The sequence below is a fragment of the Scyliorhinus torazame genome, chromosome 1 (assembly GCF_047496885.1).
Source record: "Scyliorhinus torazame isolate Kashiwa2021f chromosome 1, sScyTor2.1, whole genome shotgun sequence".
NCBI lineage: Eukaryota > Metazoa > Chordata > Chondrichthyes > Carcharhiniformes > Scyliorhinidae > Scyliorhinus > Scyliorhinus torazame.
The window spans coordinates 17197505-17211306 of NC_092707.1; the positions used below are offsets into that span (position 1 = coordinate 17197505).

At 46.6% G+C, this 13802-nt stretch overlaps 1 protein-coding gene across 12 annotated transcripts in view; it reads left to right on the plus strand.

Moving 5' to 3' along the window:
- The window catches only part of arvcfb (ARVCF delta catenin family member b), a 546449-nt gene that overhangs the window by 217715 nt on the left and 314932 nt on the right, over positions 1-13802 (plus strand). For all 12 annotated transcript variants that reach the window (XM_072471369.1, XM_072471451.1, XM_072471186.1 and 9 more), the window contains one exon: positions 13128-13215. The gene's annotated coding sequence lies outside the window, so the exon portion shown is untranslated. The remainder of the gene's footprint in view (positions 1-13127; positions 13216-13802) is intronic.

Below are 13802 nucleotides of genomic sequence, written 5' to 3' on the forward strand. Positions count from 1 at the left end.
ACCTGATGGACTGTATTGTGGTGATATGCCTATGCACAGTTTTGTCGATACTTGTCTATCAATGTATATAGTTATCGATGTGACCTCCAACCAGCTGGTGGTGCTAGAGATCTGCCATGTGAATAGATATCCGGTTGTTGGTTGCAAGTCGTACAAGAAGATAGTCGCACTAAAAGTAGTTTCAGGAGAATTCACTGAATACTGTTTGTATCATAATTTGCCAGTTATCTTTCTACGTGTCCATCTTATTAATAAATCATCTTGCTAGTCAAAGAACTAGATGTTCTGTTGATCTTTACGGCCATAAAACAGAACATAACATGTATGAGACTGACCATCTCAAACTATGACCCAGGCTTCACAGCAGTGTTCTGCATAGTGTATGTTTTTGGAGATTTTAGTAAAGTCGAATTTTCAAGAATAGGTCTTGTGCTGCATTTAGAATCTAAAAATAACAAAGAAGGAATCATGTGGCGAGTGAGGATCAGATATCGAGGGTGAAAATGGCAGATGCGCAGGACCCCGGCCCCGTCAGCTCAGTGGTCGACAGATCAGTCGGTGAGCTTCCTAAATGAGAGGTTCACTCAATAATGCAAGGGGTGTGCGGAGGACCCGGCCCGGGTGGTGGACTCTATCAGGGCGGTGGTTGACCGCGTGGAGACGAGACTGATGATCCAGGGACAGGCAATCCAGAGGCTGGAGGAGCTGGCGGGAGAACATGAACAGGCGGGAGAACATGAGGAACAGTCTACCTCAGTGGCAGCAGAGGATGCTGCAAGACCAGCAAAAGCGACTGCTGGTGAAAGTGGAGGACTTGGAGAACCATTCTCAGAGGCAGAACATCTGGTTCGTGGGTGTGCCGGAGGGAAAAGAAGGATCGAATGCTGGTGCGTATGTGGGGAATATGTTGGAGAAGCTGCTGGGAGAAGGTGCATTCGACAAGCCACTGGAGGCGGATCAGGCCCACATGGTGCTTATGCGTAAACCCCAGGGGGGTGAGCCCCTGAGGGCGATGGTGGTCTGATTGCATTGGTTCCTGGACAAGGAACGCATTGAGGTGGGCCAGGTAAATGAGGCGATGTACGTAGGAAGATGCTGAGATTCAGGTGTACCAGGACCTGGGAACAGAACTCATAAAGAGGAGGGCGAGTTTTAACAAGGTCAAGTCGGCCCTGTATGTAAAGGGAATAAAGTTTGGACTGCTATACCCGGCACGCCTGTGGGTGACCTATGAGGGTCGGGGACTGTACTTTGGCTCGGTGGAGACACGGACTTTATGAAAGATGATAAACCGATGAGAGAAGGAAGGCCTTGAACCTTGACTGTGGGGAGCTGAGCCATTTTTAGTAAAACTTTTAACTTTTGATTTGCGATGTTGGTACTGACTTTGGGGGTTCTGTATATATTTTTTCTGTTTTTCTTTCGGTTCTGTTTGGGATTAGGTTAACAGTTACTTTGCTAAGGGAGGAGAGGTGGGCCTTTGAGCTCGGACCTTGGGAGGGAAAGTTTGTTGTTTTTGTTTATTGCCATTGTTTTGATTGCTTGCACTAAGAACAGTGGGCAGGGGAACCAGCAAGGGGGGGGGGGGGGGGGAAATGCTAGGCATCGGGTGGGGGCTGCCAGGCTCGTGCGGACTGTCTGTGCGGAGTCTGCATATCCTCCCCGTGTGTGCGTGGGTTTCCTCCGGGTGCTCCGGTTTCCTCCCACAGTCCAAAGATGTGCAGGTTAGGTGGATTGGCCATGATAAATTGCCCTTAGTGTCCAAAATTGCCCTTAGTGTTGGGTGGGGTTACTGGGTTATGGGGATAGGGTGGAGGTGTTGACCTTGGGTAGGGTGCTCTTTCCAAGAGCCGCTGCAGACTCGATGGGCCGAATGGCCTCCTGCGCTGTAAATTCTATGAATTCTAACTGGAAGGGCTAGTTCACGGAAACAAAGTGGGGGGGTGAGCTATAAACCAATGTGGGGGGGGGGGGGGGAGAGGGGGGAGGCTGAGGGTTGGGGGGGGGGGTTAGACTGCTGACGGGGAGGGGACTTTTAAGTAGGTGGAGGAGGAGAGTTGATGGCGGTAGCTGCCTGGGGGCAGGCCAGGTGAGGTGCGGGACATGGGCCAAGGATTGGCCAAGGAGAGGTGATGGCTGACTGGCAAGGGAGGGGGATGGGGTGCCCCCTGACTAGGCCGGTTACGTGGAATGTTCGCAGGCTAAATGGGCCGGTCAAAAGGACCCATGTGTTTGCACACTTGAGGCAACTGAAGGCGGACGTGGCCATGTTGCAGGAGACACACTTGAAGGTGGGGGATCAGGTTAGGTTGAGGAAGGGATGGATCGGACAGGTGTTCCCTTCAGGATTGGACTTTAAAATGAGTAGGGTGGCACTCCTGGTCAATAAAAGGGTGGCATTCAAGGTGGGGAAGGTAGAGGTGGACCTGGGGGGTAGATTCATCATGGTTAGTGAGAGGCGGACCCGGGGCTAGATTCATGATGGTTAGCGGGACGCTGGAGTGAATGGCCGTGGTATTGGTAAATATATATGCCCCAAACTGGGATGACGAGTTCCTTCGGAGGGTGCTAGGGAAGATCCCGGACCTGGATTCACATCGGCTGATTATGGGGGGAGACTTTAACACAGTCCTGGGTCCGAGACTGGACTGGTTGAGTACCAGGTCCAGAAAGGCGTCAGCTACGGCAAAAGAGCTACGGGGTTTCTGGAGCGCATGGTAGGGGTGGACCCATGGAGATTTGGGATGCCAAAGAGTATGGAGTTTTCATTCTATTCCCATGTGCATAAGATGTACTCTCGGATAGATTTCTTTGTGCTGGACAAAATGCTACTGGCTGAGGTGATGGATACTAAATATTCAGCAATTGTGATGTCAGACCACGACCCACACTGGGTAGACCTGCAAGTGAGCAAAGAAAGGTCCAGCAGCCGCAATGGAGGTTGGATGTAGGGCTGCTAGTGGAGGACGAGGTGTGTAAGCGGGTGAGGGAAGCCATTCCGGAATACATAAGGATCAATGATACAGGTGAGATTTTGGCAGGGGTGGTGTGGGAGGCAATTAAGGTGGTTATCGGGGGGAGCTCATTTCTAACTCTTATCAGGAGAAGGCTGAATGGGCAGAGTTGGACAGGCTGGTATGCCAACTTTTACAGGTGGACAGGAGATATGCGGAGTCTCGGGATGAGGGGCTTTTGAAGGCGAGTCAGAGACTGCAGCTGGAATTTGGGCTCCTGTCCACGGGTAAGGCGGAGGGGCAGCTGAGGGGGATGAAGGGGGCAGTGTATGACTATGGGGAAAAAGCCAGCAGGATGTTGGCGCATCAGCTGAGGAAGCAGGAGACGGCGAGAGAAATTGGGAAAGTAAAGGTTACAGTGCGGAAGGTGGTGGTGGATCCGGCAGGGGTGAATGATGTGTTTCGGGAATTTTATGGTAGACTATACAAATCGGAGCCCCCAGCTGGGGAGGAGGGTGTGAAGCGATTCTTTGCGGGGTGGGGGGGGGGGCGGTTGGAGTTCCCGAGGATAGATGAAGAGTTGGTAGATGGCTTGAGAGGTCCAATCGGGGAGATTATAGAATGATTAGGGGCGATGCAATCGGGTAAGGCTCCGGGACCTAATGAATTCCCTGTCGAGTTCTATAAAAAGTTCCCCGGGCTGCCGGGGCCGCTCCTGGTAAAGGCTTTAATGAGTCCAAGAAGCTGGGAGTGCTCCCCCCAACGTTATTGCAGGCATCGATTTCTCTTATTCTGAAACGGGATAAGGATCCAGAGAACTGTGGATCTCCCTTTTAAATGTGGATGCAACATTGCTAGCAAAGATCTTGGCCACGTGCATAGAGGATTGTGTCCCGGAGGTGAAGGGGAGGACCAGACGGGGTTTGTGAAGGGACGTCACCTGACGTCCAAAGTTAGATGGCACTCAAATGTAATAATGATGCCAGCGGAGAGGCACAAGGTCGAGGTGGTGGTAGCCATGGATGCAGAAAAGGCCTTTGATTGGGTAGATATCCAAGTACTTGTGGGATATCCTGGGACGGTTTGGGTTCGGGCAGGGATTTGTTGACTGGGTCCGGCTATTATATCAGGCATCGGTGGCGAATGTAAGGGCCAACCGGGTCCGGTCAGAATATTTTAGTTTGTGTCGGGGTACAAGACTGAGGTGTCCACACTCCCCACTGCTGGCCATAGAGTCCTTGGCAATGGCACTTAGGTCATCGAACATCTGGCGGGGGATCGTGAGAGGCAGGATGGAGCATAGGGTTGCACTCTACGTGGCCAACTGGCTCATTTACATAACAGACCCGTTTTTTTGTGGTGGGGGGGAGGGGGATGACTGGGATTATGGAGATGTTGGAGGAATTTGGTGGGTTCTCGGGCTAAAAATTGAACATGGGTAAGAGTCAGGTGTTCACGATCCAGGCACTGGGGCTGGAGAGGAGACAGAGTTACCATTTAAAATGGTGGGAAGGAGTTTTAAGTACCTGGGGATTCAGGTGGCAAGGTACTGGGTCAGCTCCAAGTTAAATTTGGCCATGGTGGTTGAGCAAATGAAAGGGGCCTCCGCTGGTGGGACATGCTCCCGCTGTCACTGGCGGGGAGGGTACAGACTGTGAAGATGACAGTCCTCCCGAGATTGCTATTTGTGTTTTAATGTTTTGCAATTTTTAACCCCAAGACATTTTTCAGGAAGATTAACGCGGTGATCTTGGGTTTCGGAGGGGCTGGAAAGGCCCCGAGGGTGACTGAGGTCCTTTTGGAACCGGGGTGTGGGATGGGGTGCTTGACCCTTCCACATTTTATTAATTATTACTGGTCCGCGAATATATCGATGGTTAGGAAGTGGGTAGTGGGGGAGGGGTTGGTGTGGCAGTGAGTGGAGGCAGCATCCTGTAAGGGTATGAGTTTGGAGGCTCTGTTAACTGCCGGCTCCGTTCTCCACAAGCCCAGTGGTAGTGGCAGCCCTGAGAGTGTGGAGGCAACACATGAGACTGAAGGGGGCGTCGGTGTGGTCACCGATCTGTGACAACCACCGTTTTGTTCCGGGAGGGCTGGACGGGGGCTTGAGGAGGTGGCAGCGGGCAGGGATTGAGAGATTTGGGGATCTCTTCATTGAGGACGGTTTCCCGAGCCTGGAGAGATTAGAGGTGGAGTTTGAGTTGCCGGATGGAACAGATTTTGGTACCTACAGGTAGGCTGGTTCGGAGGCAGGTTCCAAGCTTCCCTTGCCTCCCTCTAAGGGGACTGCAGGATAAGGTGATGTCAAAAACAGGGGTTGGAGAGGGGCGGGTCTCGGAAATATATAAGCAATTGATGGAGTGGGAAGGGATTCCAATCGGGGAGGTGAAGAGGAAGTGGGAGGGAGAGTTGGGAGGGAAGTTGGAAGTCGGGCTATGGGTGAAGGCCCTGAGAAAAGTCAATTCATCCTAGTCATGTGCCAGGCTTAGCCTGATCCAGTTCAAGGGGGTCCTAAGGGCTCATATGACTATGGTGCGGATGAGTATGTTTGAGGATGTGGAGGACCGGTGTGGTGGAAGCCTGGCGAATCACGTCCACATTTTTTGGGCGTGTCCGAAGCGGAGTGGATTCTGACAGGGATTTGTGGATGTCATGTCAAAGGTCCTGGAAGGGATGGTTACTCCGAGTCCAGAGATGGCAATATTTGGGGTGTCGGAGGAGCCGGGGGCCAAGGAGTGGAGAGAGGCTGACATTTTGGCCTTTGCCTCCCTGGTGGCCTGGAGACAGATTTTGCTGGGATGGAGGGACTCTGAGCCTCCAAAATCAGGGGTGTGGGTCAGTGACATGGAATGGATTCTCAGGCTGGAGAAGATTAGGTTCGCCTTAAGAGGTTCAATTCAGGGGTTCGCTCAGAGGTGGCAGTCGTTCATCGACGACTTTAAGGAAAACTGACTGTCAGCAGAAAGGGGGGAGGGGGCGTGGGGGAGGGAGGCGTGGCGTTGTATAATAAGGCGAGGGAATCTACTGTACGGGCAGTCAGGAGGTAGGGCGGGGGGGAAATTGGGTATGTTATTGTGATGTTGTTCTGTGTGTCGGACCGCTCTGTTTTAAATATTTAAATGTTAAAATCATAAATGCTTCAATAAAATCTTTTCTAAAAATAAAGAGCCTAAAAATGAAATATGAAAGGTTGAAGACTACTGTTCTAGATTGTTAACGGTTGAAAGTTTCAGAAGGTGCAGTCAAAGGAGTCTTGGTGATTTTCTGTCGTGCATCTTTGAGATGGTGCACACTGCTGTCTCTCTGTCAGAACCCAGGTTCATGTTGAGCTCTTGTGTTGGAGCCTCACTCATCCAGGCAACTGGAGAGTATTCCATCAGGCCCCAGACTTGTGCCTTGAAGACGGTGATTGGTCTTGGGGAGTCAGGAGGAGAGGTACACTTGCTGCAGGATTTCCAGCTACTGACCTGTTCTTGTAGCCCAACATTTATTTGTTTATTTATTTTTAAATTTAGAGTACCCAATTCATTTTTTTTTAGTTGAGGGGCAATTTTAGTGTGGCCAATCCGCCTACCCTGCACATCTTTGGGTTGTGGGGGTGAGACCCACACAGACACGGGGAGAATGTATTAGCCCAATATTTATATGGCTGGTCCAGTTCAGTTCCCAGTCAATGATAACCCCCAGGATGTTGTTAGTGGGGAATTTTGGAAATTTTCATTGCCTGCTTTTTGTGTGGTGCAAATGTCACTTGCCACTTATCAGCTCGAACAATGTTTGGGTCTTCGTGCATATGGATCCGGACTGCTTTAGTATCTGAGGAAGTGCAGAGCATTGTGCAAGCACAGGTAAATATCCCCCCTTATCATAACGTTATCACATTGCAGAAGGAGGCCATTCAGCCCATCGATTCTGCACCAGCCCTTGGAAAGAGCACCCTATTTAAGCCCATGCCTCATGCGAGCACGGTTGGTGATTTCTTCCTAGCATCGTTGATGATTCTTTCCATCACTTTACTGCTGATTGAGAATAAATTGAAGGGGTGATGTACAGGACATAATCGGGCAATTTTCCATTGTTGGGTAAATGTCATGGACTTAGTGGAACAGCTTGGATTGGGGTACAGCTAGTTTGCGAGCACAAATCTCTGATACTACTGCTGGAATGTTGTCAAGACCCATAACCTCTGAACTGTCTAGTGCCTTCAACAGTTCATTTATTTCTGCGGAGTGAATCAAATTGGCTGAAGACTGACATCTGTGGTCCTGCGGACCTCGGGGAGGGAGAAATGGATCATCTACTCGGCACTTTTGGCTGAAGATGGCTGTAAATACTTCAGCCTGGTGCTGCACTTCCTCGTCATTGAGGATGGTGGAGCCTTTTCCTCGTTAGTTGATTTATTTTTCAATATCATTCACAACTGGATGTGGCAGGGCCGCAGATTTGGATTTGATTCTTCGGTTTATTGATCACTCAGCCTCTGCTGTTTTGCATGAAAGCAGTCTGGTGTCACTTCACCAGGTTGACACTTTATTTCTAGGTATGCCTGTTGCTGCTCTTGGCATGCCCGCCTGCGCTCTTCAGTGAACCACGGTTGAACCACCATTACCAGATGTGTGGCAAGTAGCAAAAAAAGGAACCAGAAAATGGCCCTTGCACATAAGCAAAGGGAAAAAAATTGCAGATAATGAAAAATCTTAAATGAAAGCAGCACCAGTCGGGGGAGAAAACCAGTCAATTGGTATAATTTCATAACAGAAGGTGGTCTGATAAATTGACCTGGAACATTAACCCAACTTTTTTGCCTATTTTGTAAAGTGAGAGATTCCTGTGTATTTACAGCAATGCATGCCTGTTTCATGGGCACATCCAGACCTATGGCAGGTTATTTACAAGTCATTGTTTGTGGATTTTAGTCTGGTAATTGGTCTGTAAACTGCTTTGATCATTCAGCGCGGTTTCACGGTGGATCAACACTCCAACTTAGTTATTCAAAACTAGCTAGTTGCTTATTACACGGGCATTTATTTGCCTATGCTTTTCTCGGCTCTTCCTTCAAAGACTGACTTATACTGGAACTTCATTCCATGGATACGGCAGCTCGCTGTTAGCTCTGTCAAATGTCATTCTTTGTTCCTGAGTGTCAACAGTTTGTGTCGGGAGGCTATTTATAGATTGGAATTAAGGCGTCGTAGCCAAGAGTAATCATCTTTCAGTAGCCATGCATAGATGCATATGTTGAGCAGAAATTGCTTGAAAGTACACTAATTAGGAAATGTTGGACTTTCTGTATGGAAATTAATGAGAGGTGCAAACATAGTAGTTATAATGGGGGACTAATTTCCTTAGCGTAAACTGGAACAGTGATAGTGTAAAGTGAGGAGGGGCAAAAGTTCCTAAATTGTGTTCCGAAAACTTATTTTTTCTTTTTTTAAATTAATTTAGAGTACCCAATTCATTTTGTCCAATTAAGGGGCAATTTAGTATGGCCAATCCACCTAGCCTGCACATCTTTGGATTGTGGGGGCGAAACCCATGCAAACATGGGGAGAATGTGCAAACTCCACGTGGACAGTGAGCCAGGGCCGGGATCAAACCTGGGACTTCGACACCGCGAGGTAGCAGAGCTAACCCACTGCGCCACCGTGCTACCCACAGAAAACTTTTGTAATGCAGTATGCAAGTAGTCCAACAGGAAAGGAGGCACTGATGGACTTCGTTCTTGAAAATGAGGTGGACCAAGGAGATAAAGTGTCAATAAAGTGTAAAATAAATAAGTGGGGAGTGCGGACTTCGATGAGACGAGAATGGAACTGGGCCGTTTAGATTGGAATGAAAGGTTGGCATGTAAAACTACCTGAGCCTGAAACACACATGGTCTAGACCCAATCAAGGTATATTCCCTTCAAAGGGAAAGCAGGGCAAATCAATCCAGAGCTCGCTGTGTGCTGAAGGAGATAGAAATTGAGATGAGCAAGAAAAAGTGTGCCTATGACAGGTGTTCAGTTGAAAACACAGTTGAGAACCAAGAGGAATACAGAAGGTTGAGGGGAAGTGAGAAAGCACATTAGGGAAGCAAAGAGGCATTATGAGAAAAGACTAACAGCCAATTGTTATGGGTGAGGCATTTTCAGATCCCCAAAATGTATCATGTAGTTCAACCAACCTCTCCCTTTAATGGATTTGTTGCTTTTCCTAGCACACGGCTTTTTTCCTAGGTGTGGGATTACAATTATGGACACGTGGGTTTTTAAACACCAAACACTGTTTATTCCATGAACTCAACTTAACATTTTAAATAAACATTGGATCTCTTAACACCCCTTACTTTAAAGATAACTTAGAAAATATTGCAACAGTAAATAACTCCTTAAAATGTTCCTTCAAACTTCCAAGAGACTTAACACCTTTAAACAATATCACATCAGGTTAAAGGATATATATATATTTTCTGTAGAATGGCAGAGATATATTAGCTGAGTTGACTTCAGCTCCAGCACCTTGCTTTCTTCCTGCAAACTCTCTGGAAACACACACACACCCAAGCTGCTTTCTCAAACCTGGATTTCCTCCTTCAAGCAGATCACAGCAAACCAGAACTTCTCAAGCTGCTGTCTCAAACGGTCTTTCTACTTTTAAACTGCTCTCAGCAAAACCAGCCAGGCACTTTTTAGCTGCTCTCAGCAAAACCAGCCAGGCACTTTTCAAACTGCAAAATGGCTGCACTGAACTGAGCTCCACCCACTCTGACATCACTGTTTTCTTAAAGGTACATTTCTTAAACATCCAGTTCTTAAAGGCACTCTCGCATGACACAATATAAAGGGGAATCCCAAAGTTTCCTATATAGATTATAAATACTAACGGTGGTAAAAAGAGTAGGGCTGATTAGGGACCAAAAAGGGATTTACAGGAGTCTGGGGGCATGGCTGAGGTATTAAATTAATCATTTGTATCCATCTTTAGCAAGGAGGTAGATGCTACCCAGGCTATGGACACGGACTAAGAAACTCTGTCCCTAGAAGGGTTCAAAACTGATGGAGGAATTGTTGAATAGATTGTTGGTACTTTAAAAGTTGACAAGGTAACGGGTGATATGCGACCAAGGATATTGAAGGAGTTGAGAATGGAAGTTGCAGGGTTGCTTTCCACAATCCGTCTTCTCTAGAATCGGGAAGTGCTAGAGGATGCTATGCCCTTGTTTAAAAAAGGTTGTAAGGATAGCCCCAGCAACTACAGACCAGTCAGTTTAACATCAGTGGTGGGCGAGCTTCCTGAAATAGAATTAGTAGTCACATGGAAAAATGCATTGATTAGGATAAGCTGGCTTGGATTTCTAATGGGGAAATCATGTTTAACCAACTGGCTGGTGTTTTTTGAGGAGTTAACAAGGGGTTGATGAGGGTAATGCTGTTGATGTGGTGTACATGGACTTTTAGAAGGCATCCAATACAGGGTCACACAATAGACTGGAGAAAAGTTATAGCTCATGGAATAAAAGGGACGGTAGCAATGTGGACTCAAAATTGACTGAATAAGCGGTAGCAGAGAGTAATGGTCAATGGATATTTATCGGGCTGGAGAAGGTTTGCAGTGGTGTTTCCCCAGAGGTCTGTATTGGGATTCTTTTTTTTTTTTTGATTATATATGAATGATCCAGATTTTGGTGTGTATGGGGCAATTTCAACGTTAGCGGATGACACTAAACTTCAAATTATTGTAAAACTGAGGAGGACACTGCAGAACCAAACAAGTATAGACAAGTTGGTGGATTGGGCAGTTAGTTTGCAAATGAGGTTCTCAGCGGACGAGTGTGAAGTCATGTCTTTTGGTAGGAAGAACATGGACAGTCAATATAAAATCAGGGGCAAAATTCTTAAGGGTTGCTGGTGCAGAGGGACCTGGGTGTACATGTGCATGAGTCATTAAAGGTGGCAAACAAAGTAGTTATAAACATAGTAGTTAAGTGGAGAGAGCAGTTAATAAAGTCTAGTATTCTGGGCTTTTAGTAATATCGGCATTGAGTACAAAAGCAAGGATGTTATGCTGAACTTGCACAAGATACTAGTTTAACGTCAGCTGGAATATTGTGTACAGCTCTGGGTGCCAGACGAAAGGATGGATTGAACGCATGAGAGAGAGTGCAGAAGAGATTTACAAGAATGCTCCCAGGGATGAGAAAGGTCAAATAAGAGGATAGATTGGAGAGGTTGGGACTGTTCTCCCCTGAGTGAAAAAGGCCAAAAGGAGATTTGTGGAGAGATCCTGAGGGGAGGCAGACCAGAATGAAGGCACAAATTTAATGCAATTTGCAAAAGAAGCAAACGTGATATGAGAAATTCTACTCGCAACATGTTGTTTGGATCGAGAATGCACTACCTGCAAGTGTGGTGGAAGCGGGTTCCATTGACTCGTTCAAAAGGGCATTAGTTGATTACTTGAATAGAAACTGTATGCAGGGGTATGGAGAAAAGACAGGGAAATGGTACTAAGTCATGATCGTTTGGAGTGCTGGTGCAGATGCAATGGGCCAAATAGCCGCCTCCTGCGACGTAACAATTCTTGTGATTGATAAATTTTCAACTCTCCAGTAGATAATATTTTCCAAAATTGAGTATCGTCCGCTTAGGCTAATGATGAGGAGAATGACCTCCTGCACTGCAGGGAATCTCTGGTTGTGCAACTTTGGAGCGCACTACCTCAAAAGGTGGTGGAAGCAGGGTCAATCATTGAAAAATGTTATGTCAAAGATTGATTGATTCTTGTTCAGTGAGGAATCCAAGGTGGTATGTGGGAATGTCGAACTTGAAACATAAACAGATCAGCCATGATCTTACAAAATGGTCGAGCAGGCTTGAGGGGTTGGATGGCCTACTCCCCTTCCGTATGTTTGTATATGGTCTGTGACTCGGTTCTAGTCTCAGCTGCTAGACTAATACTGTTCATGAAGTTCTGTACTGGTGGCAGCCTGAGCTGGAATGCCATCTGTGACTCTGATCGGGGATGATGCCATTGTGCATGCCCCAAGTCATGATGTGTGCTGACATTAAATCTGCTCCCTCAAGATTTTGCTTTTCATGAATGAAGAACTTGGATTTCGTTGTGCAGGTTGTTCTCCGTTATTGCTCTTTGCAGAACATTTTTCATACGTCTGGTTCATCTGCAGTGGAGAATAGGTTGAATTGAGCAAAGGTTTGTTTTCATTTCAACGTCAAATACTGCACTATAAAGGAGTTACATAGAACATAGAACATAGAACATAGAACAATACAGCGCAGTACAGGCCCTTCGGCCCACGATGTTGCACCGAAACAAAAGCCATCTAACCTACACTATACCATTATCATCCATATGTTTATCCAATAAACTTTTAAATGCCCTTAATGTTGGCGAGTTCACTACTGTAGCAGGTAGGGCATTCCACGGCCTCACTACTCTTTGCGTAAAGAACCTACCCCTGACCTCTGTCCTATATCTATTACCCCTCAGTTTAAGGCTATGTCCCCTCGTGCTAGCCATTTCCATCCGCGGGAGAAGGCTCTCACTGTCCACCCTATCTAACCCTCTGATCATTTTGTATGCCTCTATCAAGTCTCCTCTTAACCTTCTTCTCTCTAACGAAAACAACCTCAAGTCCATCAGCCTTTCCTCATAAGATTTTCCCTCCATTCCAGGCAACATCCTGGTAAATCTCCTCTGCACCCGTTCCAAAGCCTCCACGTCCTTCCTATAATGCGGTGACCAGAACTGTACGCAATACTCCAAATGCGGCCGTACCAGAGTTCTGTACAGCTGCAACATGACCTCCTGACTCCGGAACTCAATCCCTCTACCAATAAAGGCCAACACTCCATAGGCCTTCTTCACCACCCTATCAACCTGGGTGGCAACTTTCAGGGATCTATGTACATGGACACCTAGATCCCTCTGCTCATCCACACTTGCGTCATGCTTGTATGTGTAGATTTAAGTAGTATCTAAATGGGCTTCATTTTATAATTGTGTCACAAAATCCATTGTAAACCTGAACTTGAAGCAAGAGCTGTGGGAGAAGCAACAAGTGTGTAATCTTAATGTACGACTACAGTTTAAAGGTTAAATCAATTCTGCTATTGAGTTGCTTATTGAGTAACCTTAAGATGGCAGGATCTCATGGCTGATTCTTTTTTTTAGGGCAACAAGTTTTCCGAAGGACAGTCTTAATCAACTGAGAGTCTAATGTTCAGCATCTGAGGGTTTCCTCTCGAGCAACGCACACAAGGTAGGTGTTGGTACCTTTTCAATTGCATGATGTCAATACCCTATTGGTTGCTCACAATCTTGCAGCACATTATTTTTTCCCATTGGTATCTATTGCTTAGCTGAATTCCACAATTTGGACAAGGGGCTGAGAAAATTGAACAATACAAAGAATGCTTTCGGGCTTCATAAAACAAGCTTTTTTTTCCCCTGCAAATATTTTGTTTCTGAAGATACCACAATTCAGCTACCAGCCACCAGAAGGTAATGTATTGCCTATTGATGTTAAATGTTCCTCTTGCAGAAGATTTGTTTAATCATGTCAGAGCTTTGAAAAGTGGAAGTTTTTAAAACACCTTATGCTTTATTTTACAATATTGCAGGTTCTCAAAATAGGTTTTAGGTTGTACGTTTGGTAAATGATTCACATTTCTCGCAATCCCTACACTTCTGGTACCTCTGGTCCAAACTATTTCATAGTTTGTCACATTGAAGCCAGGATTCCTTTTATGTCAGTCGATTGTTGGCTGCTAAGTATGTTGAAGAGAATTTTTTTATTTCACAGGATGTGAATGTTGCTGGCTTGGTCAACATTTATTGCCCATCATT